Source organism: Pipistrellus kuhlii, unplaced genomic scaffold (genome assembly GCF_014108245.1).
Source record: "Pipistrellus kuhlii isolate mPipKuh1 unplaced genomic scaffold, mPipKuh1.p scaffold_m20_p_4, whole genome shotgun sequence".
Lineage (NCBI taxonomy): Eukaryota > Metazoa > Chordata > Mammalia > Chiroptera > Vespertilionidae > Pipistrellus > Pipistrellus kuhlii.
This window is the reverse complement of record NW_023425540.1, coordinates 9,965,058-9,979,351: the sequence shown is the minus strand read 5'-3', so window position 1 is coordinate 9,979,351 and position 14,294 is coordinate 9,965,058.

Sequence of the window (14,294 nt, the reverse complement as noted above, 5' to 3'; positions counted from 1 at the left end):
AACCTTTTACAACCCTGAAACTGCACTTCTGAGGAAAACAGTACTTAGTACCTGAAGAGATGATGGTGGTAGTTCATTGCAGCTAGCGGTTTACTTTGAATGTATTAAATGCACAGAAATAGGATCAGTCCCTGTCTACCTTTGTATGTCTTTTGTAGAACAAGATCTTGATGAATGCTTAATTTGTAAGTAAAAATGCACAGAAGCAGCGGGAGGAGAGTGCTGACCTGCAGATCCCGAGACAGCACAGCTGGAATCAAGGATCTGAGGAAACTAGGTGGAAGTGAGACCTACTGGGGTCTCGAAATCATCCCAAGTTGGAAACAGCCCCTTCCAGGGAAGGATAAAATCCAGATGACCTTTAGTGTGATGATACATTTTTATATACAACCTGAAAGGCATGATCCATGAAAGAAAGAACTGATTAGCCGGATTCCATTAAAATAAAAAATATCTGCTCAGTGAAAAAATAAGAAAAAAGAAAAAATAAGCCACAGACTGAAAGAAGATACTTTCAAAGATATATCTGATAGAGGATTGTTGTCTAAAACAAAGAACTTTTAAAACTCAATAATAAGAAACACTCAACTTGATTAAAAGCTGGGTTTATACTTAATCACAAAGACTACATTAATTCTTATAATGATCCAAATCTACCTTTACAACAGCTGTGTTCTATCACATTTTGACTTTTATATACTTGTAATATTACCTGAAGTGTTTTCTGGTTGTGCAATATTTATATCTATGCTAAATCATGTTTATTTATTTATTTATTTACTTTTTACAGAGGAGCTTTTTTTTTTAATATAAATATATATTGTATTGGTTTCAGAGAGAAAGGAGAGATAGAAACATCAATGATGAGAATCACTGATTGGCTGCCTCCTTTATACCCCCTACTAGGGATTGAGCCCACAATCTGGGCATGTGCCCCTGACCAAAATCAAAGCTGGGACCCTTCAGTCTGCAGGCCGACGTTCTACCCTCTGAGCCAAACCAGCTAGGGCTAAATCAGATTGGAGAGGGTGCAGGCCGGGCTGAGAGATCCCCCCACCCCATGCATGAATTTTGTGTACCTGGCCTCTAGTACTTACATAATGTGATATTTAAGGGGATAAGAAAATTTCCAAGATACAGTAAAATTTTGCTGCTTTAAAAAAAAACTGATAACAACATCTTCTAAATTCATTCACATTGACAAAACTTAAATATATATTTTTAATATAAAGCTAAAATGTAAATAATAATTGATATGTTAAAAATATACAGGAAAGTAGAACTCTATCTTTCTTTTACCACTAAGGTCTTCATATATTTAGTTAAAAAACTTTCTCTTAGTAAATGCTTTAAACTATAAATCTTAAATTCTAACCTACTTCCTTCTCTGAATTTGGATACTTTAAAAAACCTGGACAATATATAATATGAAAAGAGTCTAAGTTTTTCAACTTAAAATAGTAAGATGAGAACTTCATTAAAAATTTGCGTCACCAAAGAAAAATCAAAATATGTTTAAAAAAGTTATGATCTTTGATTTCATGATATTGGTTATAACAGGACATCTGCAAATTTACATAGTTTCACCCTGAAAAATCCATCTTCCAGAAACAATATTTTTTTTTTGAGAAATGAAGGAACTAACCATTTTTTCTTAATGCATAATTTAGAATAAAGGTTTAATGTGATCAAAATTTTGCCAATTGTATAAAATATTCTGCACAAGGAAAATAATATGTTATATTTTGGAACTGGAATTTATATTTGAACAGAAAAATATACTGGTTTTAAGCTTGAAGTGGAATTTGCAGAGAGTGGAATTATCAGAATAAAGAAATGCAGGCAGCTCTTCATTTGCAGCAGCTTCAGCTGTTCTCAGGAAACACTGTGATGTTCCCTCAGGTCTGGAAGCTTTGCAGGAAGAAGCCTGGCAAAAGGTGCAGGCAATTCTGTTCCATGTATTCCTCAGCGAGGAAAATGTTTTAAAATATGCCAACATTCAGCCTTAGAGAGTATATCAAAAGGCACGTCCCTGATGATTGGTACAAATTTATCAATAATACCTTGCCTTAGTCAGGGTTCTCTAGAGAAATATAACTACTTCTATATATTGTATTGCATGAGCCAGTTTCTTTCTTTCTTTCTTTCTTTTTTCTTTCTAAATTTTTATTTATTGACTAGAGGCCTGGTGCACGAAATTTGTACACCAGAGGAGAGGGGGTTGTCTCTCAGCCTGCACCCTCTCCAATCTGGGACCCCTTGAGGCACATGTGTCAAACACAAGGCCCACTGGCCAAATCCGTCCCGCCAGGCCTTGCAATGTGGCCCGCACCTCGCTGTCATCACTGCACTCCGCTGCGTTTCCATCACAATGACAGTTTATGACTGTTCAGTAAACCATTCGGCCCGCGATTTAGGCTGGATTTTAGATTTTGGCCCCTTCTCTGATTGAGTTCGACACCCCTACCTTGAGGGGTGTCTGACCACCCATTTAGGCCCAATCCCGCAATTAGACATCCCTCTCACAATCCAGGACTGCTGGCTCCCAACTGCTCACCTGCCTTTGCCTAATTGCCCTAACTGCCTTTGCCTGCCAGCCTGATCACCCCTAACCACTCCTTTGCCAGCCTGATCTTCTCCCAGGCTGACCCTATTGCCCCTAACTGGCCTCCCCAATACTAACCTACTGAACTACTGGGCCAGGGCAGCATAAACCAATTCTTTGTATAAATCTCTCTTTCTCTTTCTTGATTGAGAGTTATAGATATATATGCAATTATGGAGGCTGAGAAGCCCCGTCATCTGCCACCTACAAATTGGAGACTGCAGTGGCATAGATCAGACTGAGGTCTAAAAGCCTGAGAACCCTGGATACAAATCATGGAGAGTCCAGGCTGCGAACAGTGCACAGCCCAGTGCAGGCAGCCGCACTCAAGTTCACCTCAGGACCTGGAGAATGGACCCGACCACTCAGAATGCAGGGAGGTCAGTAGAGTCTTCATCCCCAGCCCACAGCCTTGAGCTGGCAGAGCGATCACCACATACTAGATGCTGTCACACCCAAATGCCCTGGCACACAAGATTCACCGCAAGCACTCAGTGTCCCGTGGATACCAAGTGCTCTGCACACACAACATGCTCTGAATTGCCCAATTTCCTCCAGCAAATGCGGAAGTGCAGAGGAAATACTGGGGAGCCACAGTAGCCGATAGTCTTCCTAAATTTGCACATAGATGACCTACCCCAGGTATTCCTCATTCTAATTTCTGTGATAAGACACCAACTTTAGACTGCTTAGTTCTAGCTGCTATATTCGATTGGGGCAAACTGAGGAAGCTCTCTCTCCCTACTGCACACGCTGAGGATGAAGTTGACACCGTGAGGATGAGAAAAGAGTGAAGTCAGAGTGAGTTGGTGCCAATTCGTAGGAAATAAGAGACCGATTGCAGTTTTCATTTTCTTCTGCCTTAGAAAGCCATATTTTCTTTAACATTTAGTGCAATTCCTCCTGTGCGAGCACCTTCCCAGAGGCCCAAGGCTGCTCCTCCTGTGCCATCTGTCAGGGTGATTGGGCCACGGAGGCTGCTGGGTTGGCACCTCATTCGCCTTCCCCTGGTGCTGGCACTGCAGAGTGGATGCGGAGACTGTGGAGGGGCCTCTGGGGAGAGAAGTTGATCCCAAAAAGGTCTGGCCAGGCTTTTTTCTTGCTGATCTTTTCCAGTTGGTATTCATAGCAGTCTGGTCCCTTGGTTCAGGAAGCTGAGCGATGCTTTTGTGCTGCTGTGAAGCTTGCTTTTGTGAGAAATTCGGGGAGAGGAAGAAGGTTATGAGGTGCTTTGTCAGATATACTCCGACCCAAGGAGACCTCTGTTCGTGGGATATGCCATTAGATGTCTTTTCCTTCAAACTGGAAAAAATCTTGTAGTAGCTTCAATAGACTCTATTATAGATTAAAAGGGCACTCACTTCTTTCCAGATCGGCCTGAACTAACTTTGAATCATGAAAAATTGCAGTCTACACATATGGTGATACATTTATTGACTTTTTTAGTTCTCGTGTACAAATTTTTTTTTATAAATGTGAAGAGCATTAGGGGTAATTACCATGAATATCCACACGTTGAGGAAAATAAGACAAATGTGGTAACCATTCTTTACTGAAGCATGCCACTTCCTGCACTGGGGACTGGGGTCTATAGTCCCATGCATTCCTTTCTCTGATCTGCTGGGAACCACGCAGGAAACTCCCAACAAAGTTGATCTTGATCTTGTCCTTTCATTCCTAAGAGCCTTGCACCACTAAGAAGGCTGAACGCATATTGAGTTATTCATTTAAAATTGCTGATTGACTTTATAATTTCATCCATACAATGTATTACTTTAACAAAAAATTATAATAAGGAAAGAGTAATGTATCTTACACATATACATATGTTTCCTTTTTATTACAAATGTAAATGAGCCCTAGTCAGTATGGCTCCTTTGATTGAGCACCATCCCATGCACTAAATGGTTGCCAGTTCAAGGTTTATAGATCATCAGCCTGCAGACCAAGGCTCCTGGGTTTGATTCCAGTCAAGGACATGTACCTTGGTTGTAGGCTCCTCCCTAGCCCAGGTCCTGATCAGGTTGTCTGCAGGACGCAACCAATCATGCGTTTGTCTCACATGGATGTTTCTCTTTGTTTTTCACTCTCTCTTCCACTCTCTCTAAAAAGATCAATGGAAAAATATTCTCAGATGAGGATTTACAAAAACAAAACAAAGCAAGCAAACAAAAAAGCCTTTGTAACAACATTCTTGCATATGCAGTATGTAATTGAAAATGCACTGAATGTTTGCTGAGTTTCAGTAAAACTATCCAAGCTGTCACGTGGCCTCTGGAGGAGGTCATTCATGGTCCACACAGGCTTCTGATGACATCACAGGAGAAAGGAGAAAACCATGGGAAGGAGGGTAGGGAGGAACAAGTACCTTTCAACCTAATATTAGAATACCTTCAAAAGATGATGGACTTTTTGCAAGATGTTTTATAATCAACTAGAGGCCTGGTGTATGAAATGTGTGCACTAGGGGAAGGGCGGGAGTTCCTCAGCCCAGCCTGTGCCTTCTCACAGCCCAGGAGCCCTCTGGAGATTTTCAATTGATGGCTTAGGTTTGCTCCTCAAGAGAAGTGAACCTAAGCCAGCAGTCAGACATCCTTAGTGCTGCCATTGTGCTCGCCAGCCATGAGCCAGACTTCTGGCTGAGCGGTGCTCCCCCTGTGGGAGCGCACTGACCACCAGGGGCAGCTCCTGCATTGAGCATCTTCCTCCTGGTGGTCTGTGCACATCATAGTGACCGGTTGTTCAGCCATTTGGTCAATTTGCATATTAGCCTTTTATTATATGGAATTTTATTTTATTGTTTCAATGGTACAAGACAGCAACTTGACATTATATTTTTAGATCTCAAATGAATGCACCACTATATTAAAAACTATGAGAAATTTGTTTCAAGTAATAAATATATTAGAAACACCCATATGCTTAGTTACTGGTTACATATCTCTGCATCTATCATTTCCATTTTTAAAATTTACTAATTGGGTACTTGGATCTCACATTTTATGCTCTTATATCAATATGTGCTTATTAACTTAAAATACCATGTTATTGGTCTTTATCAAAAAGTTCATGAAACCAATTTTGAAATTGCACAGTTGTTTTTGAATGCTCTCACTTATATTTCCAAATACTCCTCTGCAAAGAAAACCATCCGTGATTATCCTAGAAGAACCATGGTAATCTATCTTTGTAAGAATGGAAACTTGAAATGTACTTTTACTTTTTTAAAACATCTCAGTGGAGAACTGATAAATATGAAAGATAGCCATAATGAAAATGTCACATTTTGTTAAAAGAACTTTGAGTGCCTTGAGAAGGTAATATTAGTATACATGATCGTGGGGTATAGCAGATGGACACAAACGTATACATTTTCTAAAATTTAGCTTCAGAAGTTCTGCACAATCAAGTGTAAAAATGATTCATGACACAGATGGGAAGAAAAGAAAAATGATGGATTATAGGAATTAGCCCATCAAAGGTCTGCCTCTAGGACACATAAATAATCATCTGCAATCTCTAGAAATTACACTTGAAATCTGAGAACTAGAAAATTTTACAAAAATGTTTATTTGTAATATTGGGAGCTATGGTATAAGTGTTATTGGCTTTTAAAAAAAGTGAGGAAATATTCTATTTTATATTTCTGCCTACAATAATTCAATTTTGATAATTTCTAAATTAATTGTAGTTTCAAATATAACAGAGGTTTATTGTTGTAAAAGTGAAGTGTGTGTGAAGAGTGTATGTGTATATGTATTTAATAAGTTTCATTAAAAAAATTCATTATGGTAACAATCAGAATCTTCCAAATTTATATAAGAAAAACAATGCAGACTTGAGTTTCTGCTAAATGATCATGAGTTTGGAATTTTGTTTCACAGGCTCATTGGCATTAAGCAACATGCATAACAAACAGTCCTGTTTTTAAGGATGCCAGATTCTTAATCATTATAAAAATGAGCAATTACATTCTCTCTTCTAAAATTAAAGCTTTGATTGAAATTAAATACATTAGAGCAGGCTCTTTCTCAAAGATACTGTCTGTCAACATCAGTACTTCATTGTAACACTCCTGAGAGTTCTGGACTAATTTTGGCTTACTCAGAGAACATTCTGCGAGCCATTTTCTTCAATTGTATGTTCCCAACAAATTGAGCACTTGTTTTTGGACAATTTCTGAAGCTCATCTTGTTCACTTCTGAATGAGCCAGGAGCTGAAATCGTATGTATTGACCCGTAAGATGATGGATCAATGGAATTGAAACTAAGTTCCCACTTGAACTGCACACCCACATCTTACTGAGCAAGGTTCATCCATCCCAATGCCTTGTTTAACATGTTTCAATGATGGAATCTGTGATCTCAGACAGCCTGCTAATGATGTGACCTGAAACAACTCATAAGCATGTAGCAACGTAGAGATTTTGCAAATTAAAAATCTGTTCTTTTCAAAACTTAATTGTAACTAGTATGTCTAATTATTTAAAATCAAAACATCTTTGTTATGCCCGCTCTGAGTAACTTCATTCCAGGAATAAAGAAAAAGAAAAGAAAAGAACATACTAATTCCTGAAGTAGATTGCGTACGGTACATTAGCAAATAGAAAACTTGTCAACCGATAAGTAACTCACCATGGAAACGTATCATCAAAAAGTTCATATCCGGTTTATTAGAATAGAACTGTGGTGTGATGTTTGGAAATTAGGGAGAGAGAATGATATTGACTGAAATGTTGAAACTATGACTTATTATCCTAATTACTCATCAGTTCTATCAATTGGCCTCTTTTTTCCCCCAGTAGGTAATGGTTCAGAAGAACCCAGTCAGTCACGGTCCTTCCCTGCCTGGGTACCATGTACTAACTCCGTGGTCGGAAAACTGTGGCTCACGAGCCACATGTGGCTCTTTGGCCCCTTGAGTGTGGCTCTTCCACGAAATACCATGCCCCTGGATGAGTCTATTTTGAAGAAGTTGCCTTAGAAGAAGTTTAAGTTTAAAAAAATTTGGCTCTCAAAAGAAATTTCAGTTGTTATACCGTTGATATTTGGCTCTGTAGACTAATGAGTTTGCCAGCCATTGTACTAACTCATTGGGTGGTGGCTAGAACAAGCTCAGATTCAAGTCCTTCTGATATGGGCAACACATGTGTTATGCCCTTCAGGTGGGACTGCATCAGTTTAGGGCACATTCATCTGCAAGTGAAAGGAAGCCCGCCTGGCAGTGGCTTACCCCTACAATATACACTGTTTGCCGAACAAAAAGGCAAGTGGCTCTGTGATGACTGGGCAGCCTCATGGTAGTGGGGCCCGAATCAGCATCTCTGATTCTCTTGCATTTCGCTTATGGTTGCAAAGTGGCGTCCAGGTGTCATACCCTCACTTAGGGCATCTCAGGGCAGAGAGCCGAGTTCCTCTATTTTAGAGAGAAGGAAACATCTCCCACAATCCCCAGCAGCTTGCCCCTCACAGCCTGTGTGTGTGACTGGGTCACAGGGCCACCCTCCGTGTCAGTGTGTTGGGAATGAGGGCACCTGGCTCTCTGGCTGCTGGGGTTGGAAGCTGGTAGAAGAGATAGGGGTTAGGACTGGCTGGGAAGTAGCCATTCCTACAGCAGTGCAGACAAGCCAGGGGGTTTTTATATAAATGGAATTAGTTTCTTGAGAATAGCAAGAAAATGGTCACTGGATTCCTGAACTGCTAAATGAAACATGCATAACTGATTTCCCTTCTTTGCAGCTGCTCTGCCTTCACAATCCATCTCTCTGTCTATCGGCAGCTCCAGATCCATCATCCTCAGAATATAAAACCCTTCTTATTATTTTTACTTGTCCCATGCTTACTGGTCCTTCCTGGCCTGTCTCTAATACTTTTTGTTTTCATTCCTTCCTTTGCTGTGACTTTTTGATTTATCTGATCACTGGAGGTCTCTATGAGGAGATGGCGGATATTTATTTATCTATATATTTCCGAAGCTCTGGGCAGCGATGCCATGTCACACAATTTTAGGAGAGTCATTCATTTCCATGTGCCATGCATAGCCTCTGTGGCTGGAGGTGACAGCACTAAATTTAGGCCACAGAGAAGTGGCTTCATTGAGAAGACACCATTTTAAATTTCTCTTTTGAAAAGAAATTTATTTTCAGCAGTATCTCCCGTGGCCACTTCCTTGTCTTAACTCTTTATTACATCTCCCTTGAACATTGCAATGGCCTCCTAACTGATCTTCCTGTCACCAGTTCTTCCTCCCTGCAAAGATCTATATAAATAACCTGGCACCAGTGCTCACCATATACCTTTAGTGGCTCCCCTCTGTATACAAAATAACCTCTAAACTTATTGGGGTGGCACTGAGGTGGTTTTTCAGAGCCTGGGCCTATGTTACTTAGGCCCCATCTCCATCTGGCTCCTGCCAAGCTGATCTGCTTACGATTCCCTTCCTGACTCCTGGGATTTCCCATCTCTGTTTCTTTACTCATCTCACTCCTGCTGCTGGAATAACGTCCAGCCGTCAGCATCAATCCTTTCCATCTCTAATGGATGGTGGGCATGTCCTCTGGCTAGTATGTACCCTCTGTTCTTGGAGGAATGGCACCCCAATCTTTTGGGAAAGACTACAAAGCAATAGTTATGTGCTGCTGGGTTGATGATCAATCAAGACGAGATGTCCTTTCTTGCCAAGGGTGTACCCAAGCCAGGCCAACCGCTCCATGCATGAGCATCCCTCTCAGTGTGTCCTGTTGTTCATATTGAATTCATCGGCCTCTCCTGTCTTGGTTGTGACCCTACTCATTTCTGGGTCCAGCACCTATAGGAACAGGATTTGAATGCCCTTGTTTTGTCCTCTGCTTTTACTTATCCTTCTCTTTTCCCTTCTACCACTTTGTAGCTCTTACCCAGGACTGACTCTGTGTTAAGTTCCTTCTTCATCACTCCAGGCTATTTCATTACCTCTACATACACACACACACACACACACACACACACACACACACACACACACACAGACACACACGCTCATACACACACACTCATGCACAAACATTCACACACATATACACACTCTCACACACATTCACACACACTGTCACGAACACACATACATTCTCTCATACACCTACACTCTTACACACACCCTCACACACAGACATACATACTCTCACACCCATACACACACCTTTAGGCAAGCAGTTGGTCTCCTCTCTACTCCATAGGGGTTCTCTTGTCCTTTCATTGAGTCTCTGGGTGGAACAGGGTGTTTAGATCCCCACAGGAAGTAATTTCCACAGTCTATGAGTGTACACAGAGCCTGGCACTAGAGATATAGGACGTGCATTCAGCAAGCATGCAGGTTAGTGGCACCTCAGAGAAGCACAGTACAGAAGAACATTAATACAGATGCCTGAGCCGGGTGCTGAAAGACCACCAGCAGGGTCTGATAGAAAGAGAAGCAGTGACTGATGGTGGGCAAGGGACCCAGCTCTGTGACATGTACAACGTTTATAACCTCTCTGTGGTTCCTTTGTATCATCTGTCAATGGGGCTGGCGATGGAACTGGTTTTATGAGGAAACATGAGTGCATGCATGCACATTCTTAGAAGTGTCCTGCATGTAGTACCTGCTAACTAAAGGAAAGAATATGAACTGAGTCGTCATGAAAGATGAATTGTTTTGTTTTTTTTATAAGGCCAATAAGGAAGACATGAGTGATTCAGAAAGAGAAAATGGTGTGCCAGTTTCTGAAAACTTCTTTAAAAAACAGGTGGCCTTGGCCCTATATCCCCCCCCTCCTTTTGTCTCTTCTTCCATCCTTCTGCCTGGAAAGAAGATGTAAAAGCTGGAGCTGGAGCCATCATCTTGGACCATGAGGGCTATTGGAGCAGTGAGTGAGAAAGAGTCTGGGTTTCCTTTCATGGAATAGAGTCACACGTCCAGCCTTGGATTGCCTGCCTCTGGATTTTCTTACAAGACAAGAACCAGCTCTCTCATTTAAGCCATTGAAATTGTGTATCTCTGTTCTCACAGACAAATCTAACCAAGAGGTGATAAGGTAGGGTGGTAGGCCATGCAGTAGATTGGAAGCAAATTGTGAGGGTAATTATGGGCCAGCAAAGGAGTTTAGATTTCAGTGGGTCAGCAACCAAAGTTTCCCAGAAGAGAGGAGCACAATTTGATTTAGAAGTAAGTAGGATGTCACATAGAAGAGAGCCTGTGGGAAAGGCAATATTGACAACAGACTAGGGAGGAAGGGAAGGTGAGAGAAGTGAGACCTGAAGCCCAGGCCACAATATACAGACCACATTCATGGGGATCCCTTACATAGACTCATGGGATTCGCTAGAAGTAAAGAGAAGAGAAGTGAAGTACAAAGGCAATGTCCCCGTTGAGACCCCTGCTATGGAAGGACACAGGGCAAAGGCACATGGGGAGATAAGTTGTGGGGTGAGAGGCCGCCTCCTGGGATGTTTCTCTCTATAGCCCCATTGGCTTTCACTAAGGTGCAGCCCATCCAAAGCAGTGGCTGCTCCATCCTCTCCATGGTGGTTGTACAGCTGCCCAACTCTGTTTGCAGGGACCAAGTCTCCTACCCTGACCACTGTGGGCTTCCGCTGAGGATGCAGTGACCCAGCAGCATGAGCTGGTAAGGAAGGACACTGAGCCAAGGGGTGCCTGAGTGAGTAAATGTGAGAATAAAATTGGCCAGCTGCACAGTGCCCATCGGTATATATTCAGAGGGATTGCAGCAGCTTAAGCTTCAGGAGAGTTCAGGTGAAGGAAGGCTGGGGAAAATGGATCTGGAGTCTGGAGGCAGGACCACCAAGCACTGAGCCTGACAGTGAGTGGGCTGCCAATTAGAATGGGCTGCACCTACGGAAGGGGGGGGGGGGGGGATGTGATCCACAGGAAATCAAACCATAAACTTGGTTGATCATGCTGGGTCTCATGCTCAGGGTACCACAAGGATCTCCAGAGTCCACCCTATGTGGGCTAAGGGGCCTCTGGCTTTGTATGCTGGTTAGGCTGACTTGGGAACTGGTCAGACCACAACCCACAGGTCAGCCTTGTAGTTTGAGGGTCTACAGAAAGGTGAGGTCTGATGACTAATAAATCATAAGAGTACTTGGTTCATTTGCTTTTCTGGAATATTCAGAGAACAATTAATACATGTGCTAAAGTTCATGGTGAAATGTTTAGCAAAAATAAGGCACAATATATGCAATACATTATGAGTTTTTAAACAAAGATATAGGCACGTAGATATATGAAACTTTTTTAAGGCCCTCACAAAATCCCCTCCATGTGTACCTGAGATCCTCAGGGAGGTCTACCTGCATTTCAAAAAAATCCTCTGCAGTAATTACTGGGTCTGTGGCTTAACAAGGATTTTCATAGATCATATGGTTTTTATTTAGCATAAATGACTGTGAAAGAGCTACAAGAGAGCATTGTACAGCAACGGAAAGCATATCAATGGGGGGGGGGGGGAAAGAGAACTTTGTGTGTTCTTATTCTTTTCCTTTTCTTTAAGTGAGACCCAAATACTAGACTTTTTCTCATCAATTTCTTATTTGTGCCCCATATATCATCCTTTGTTCTATTAATGAGTGCGTAAGAAAGCCTGTAAGACCATGCTTCCTTAGGCACAATTTCCTCAAACAAGGTGGTTGGGGACAGTTTTAATAAAACATTTATTCTGGTCAGTGAGCTGCTCCTGGTGTAATCAGCACATCCAGGAATGGATGTTAAAGACTTTAAGTCAGGCCTCAACGTTGTGTTGTAATTCTTTAAAAGTCTTTAAAGACTTATCAGTCTCAGTTCTAATATCAGGCAGGAAAGTAAATACCCATTTTCTCTTTGCCAGTATTAACCAACAGCAATTTGTCCCAACACTTAAGAAGTTCTTCCTGTAAAATCACTTTGATTAATGCTCAAGTCCTCATAACTGGACCAGACCTCAATGTTGGCTTACACATTTAAACAGATAGTATTTAGATCTGGTCCTGTTTTCCTCATTCCCCCTGCTCTCCATCTCTGTCAGTAAAGACAGCAGCTCATGGGACACTAAGGTGATGGGAAGAAATTGTTCTACGCTAGCAATAGCAGCTGCAATTTATTGAGTCACTAACATAGTTCTGGAGCCATGCAGGGCAAGTCTCATTGATTTTCTTTTATTTTAACAACTGTTCTGCAAAGTAGATATTGTTAGGCTCATTAAAAAAGGGAACTGAATGTACAGAAAGTTAAATAACTTGCCAAAGAGACACAGCCAGCATTGGCTGAGCCAGGCTACAAAAGAGGTTCTCTAGGCATCTTCCCCTGCCCCCCACTATCTGATCCATCTACAACCTCAGTGTGCTCCGGAGGTAAATAAAGTGGGGGGAGGGGAGAGGCAGGAAGTTGGGGGCTGTTTCATGAGACATATGTTGCCTCTGTAATTTTTGAATCCATTATAATTAAATATTTTTTAACTGATCCCCTTCTCATGAAGGTATAGTGTGTACCTTTATCCCATTGTATTCCCAACAAATAGCAAAGCATCTGATGCATAGCAGATGCTCAATGAATATGGATATCTCTTTTAGGAAGAGTAGTTTTGAGTAGAACCTCTATCATAAAAGAAACCAAATCATCTGGTTTTTCTGTCCGGCACTGGTGTACCCTTACTTCCAGTAATGCTCCCCGCACATGTTGTCCTGCTATGGTCTTCACACCAGAACGCTTCCTTCCATCTTGGCTCAGTCTTGCTCATCTCATTGTATGGCACTTCCTTTTTCCCAAGAAGGACCTCCTCCATCTGAGGTCTTTGTCTCTCAGCTGTTTCCAAACTTTTCACTTTGCTGTTGCTCTTTGAAAGTGCATTCTGTATCCTGGGTGCAAACCGTGTCTTCCTGAGGGCTGCCAGCCTCTCCACAATGGGTGAGGAGGAGAGGACATACACCCAGCGATGTGCCTGTAAACCAGCTCTTTGGAAAAATATAAAGGAAAACTAAAAAGAATAAGAGAGAGGCAGCCCATGGCGTAGCTGATAGGCCTCCTTGTTCTGAATGTAATAGTTAGCCAACACAGGTATGTTACACATGGAAGGACTCAGATGAGCAGGGAGAAAGCAGACCCTGGTGAAGAGAAGAGGCATCTCCCTTAGGGGTCCCCAGAGGGGCTGGGTGGCCCAGGATGACAGGGCTAAGGCTCATCAAGAGGCAGCAGCTGCTTTCCTTAGTCTCCACTTTCAGATCCTACCCATGCCCTCCCTGGAGGGCACCACCACCGTCCTCTGAAAACCAGCCCCTCCTCTCTCTGTTACACCAGACAATGGCAGCTTTCGGATGTAAAATTCAGAAAGGCTAATTCAGGAGTCAGATTTCAGCTTGCTTATTGCTATGTCATTAGTTTAAAAATTGTTTCTGTCAATAATCGTTGTCAATATTCCTAGAACATATGGAAATACTCTCTAAAGATAAGGAGAGTACATCACACAAAAGACAATACAATTTTTCATTTTATTTCTCAAAATAATCTATAATTCTGACTCAATTGCCAATTTCGATTCCTTTGCCTGAGGGTTATCGTCAATTGTAAGTAAATGAATTGTATCCCTTTTCAAATGGTTTGTCTGCACACTTGACATTTGAAACAGGATTTGTTTTTTTGGGAGGGGAGGTGGTGGTAATTCTGTTAACACTGGGTGAA